This window comes from Rattus rattus, chromosome 5 (assembly GCF_011064425.1).
Source record: "Rattus rattus isolate New Zealand chromosome 5, Rrattus_CSIRO_v1, whole genome shotgun sequence".
Lineage (NCBI taxonomy): Eukaryota > Metazoa > Chordata > Mammalia > Rodentia > Muridae > Rattus > Rattus rattus.
The window spans coordinates 22,193,477-22,196,100 of NC_046158.1; positions in this window are offsets into that span (position 1 = coordinate 22,193,477).

Genomic DNA, 2,624 nt, shown 5'->3' on the forward strand with positions numbered 1-2,624 from the left:
ATTAACAGTAGCTGCCTCGTCACATTGCCCTTGCTCAGCAGGGAGTGTTAAGCTCCCCACATTATACTTCCAAGACACTCAGGGGCTGGAGTTGAGAGATAGACTATTTTCTTTGAAGTTTGCCTTCACAACTCACAGGGATGCAAACAAGTTTCAGTCACTCAGCATTCAGACAAGTCCATCACACAGAGACCAGGGCCAACATCGTACCATCCTTCCCAACTACGTCCCTGAAATATTAGCTAGGTGAGATTTGGTGAAAAAAATAACAGAATTAATATAAATTTCTGTCAAAACAGGGCATCGGGACATCAAATTATTAGGCTTGCTGGTTCCAAATTCTCTTTGCCAATCCATAGTCCCAATAAGAAATAGGTTATAAAAATTAGGGTGTTTGTGATTCTTTTTATGTATGTACTAACCGTGTTTACTGCACGGGACCTGCACATGACCAGACAATACATATGTTTGTAAAACTCCCACCTAAAGAAGATTCTTTCGTTGGCCTGAACATCCTGTTACCCTCAGGATGTCATTGGCTCCCTCATTGCCGTTAAGGGACTTTGCAAATCAGATGCTCCAAGTTGAAACTTCTCCTTTTATTTGTCTTCTGAAGTTTACACAGGGCTCTTTTCTTTCATATTAATAATTGGGGGAAGTGTGAAAAAAAAAAGGTTAATTGACCCTACCCCAAGCAAACAGAGAGATGCCATGTGCCTTGGGGAATCTCTTTGTCCTGTCTCTGGAGGTTTTAGCCTAGACCAACTTGCCACACTGTATGCGGCCTTGCGTGAAGAAATGATGCGAGCAATTTGTGGCGCCGAAGAGAGTAGGCGCCCACAGCAGTTCACTGTTTTATACAGAGAAGTCCGTGATTATACAAATGAGCATCATCCCCACGTGTACTTGGAAGATCACAACGATGCCCAGAAAACTCATGCTCGGGACACAGTTGTGCAGATTACATCACTGACCTGTGCGGAGCTGAATAACCAACAAGGTGGCCCCTTTCTCTAAGGTAAGGAACGTTCTCCAAACGGCAAGAGAACACGGGCAGCCGCTTCATGCTGGTGACATTGAAAATGTAGGATAGCAGAAATCCCATCATTTTTCATTTGTATGCAAAATTTTCTGTTCCAGAAATTAACCCCTGGACCCCACGTCAGTTTCCATCTCCAGAATTTTCTTTGCCAGCACCACACAGAGCAGCCTTCTCTCTGTCCTAAGGTCACAGGGCTTCCCTCCTTTAAAACTAAGGGCTTCTCTGGCCAGGTCAGATGCCTCTTTGTTTCCCCTCATTACTGGAGGATAAAGAGCACTGCCCGGGCCAGGCCTGTGGTAAAAGGCACTTCTTTAAGGGCCAGATGCATTGAAATGCAAACTTCACTACTTTGACCAAATAACTCATTGACCGGCATTAAGGTAAACCCTTTACAATGGATCAATCCCAGTGGCCACCTTTTCAGCCAGGTCTTCAACTGTTAAAAAGTCTCTTTGTTACTTACCACCTTAGACAAATGTCACCATCTACATGTGAAGCGGAGAGGGGCGATTGCGGCTTTTAATTGATGTGGATTTAATTATGCTAATTTAGACAGCTGTAAAGCATCTCAGAATAGCAGCATTATGGGGCGAACAAATACAGGTGCCCTTCACTGCAGGGGCTTAATTTTTAACCTAGGAACTTGAAAGGAGGAAGAGAACTCAAAAGGCTGAGACTCCCACTCCCTCACTGAAATATTTAGCAGGCTCTAAATAGTCATTCTTTTAACACTTGGTCTTATTTAAAAGCCTCAAACCCATCTTTGATTAGAATAGAAAAGTCTAAACAATGGAATTATCCAGAATTATTCAAGACAACAGCAAAGTAGAATTGGGGAATTTTAAAATGACCTTTATTTCTGTCTCAAAAATTATCACAAAGTGGGAATTTTTTTTTTAATCTTTGATGCAGTAAACTCTGTACAGATCATATTCTTAAGCAGGGCGAGATCCTGATTTTTTTTTTTAAGCTTTACCTTTTTTTTTTTTACTTTGCCTTGCTATATCTATCTGGCCCATTTTTCACCTCACTGTTGGCAAATGGAAGGTAGTCAGTCACCTTTGCTGGTTCAAAGTCACAATTGTTTTTTCTTCGTGCTTCTGTCTAATGCCAACGCTCTCAGGTGAGTAAAGTAGAACTTATAAATTGGTTGGGGACATAAGAAGAAAGGGAAGGAGTTCTGTGCATGCTACAGATGTGGAATTGCTGCTGGCCTCTTGGCTAGCTGCTCTGGAGGGGGCCTCCCTCCCTCCTTCCCTCCCTAAGGCCAGGCCAGACCAGGCCAGGTCTTGTGAAAGAAAATGAAGACAGAAATCTGAAGAGCTTTTATGGCTGTTTTGTGGCTTGCCTGGGTCTGAGAATGCCTCAGTTCCTCACATCTGGAGTCCCCACTCTTCAAGGCCCAGGATGTCACCACAGACAGAGCAGCAGGCAAGACAAAGGGTTTTTCAATGAATCATCTTCCTTTCTCCCTGCCAGGCCCTGCTCGCTCTGGTCAGCCTTCTCTTCTGTGTCTCCCTTTGTCCTGTAGTAATCAGCTGTGTAATTAGCCAGAGAAGAAAGGACCCAAAGAGAAGACAGT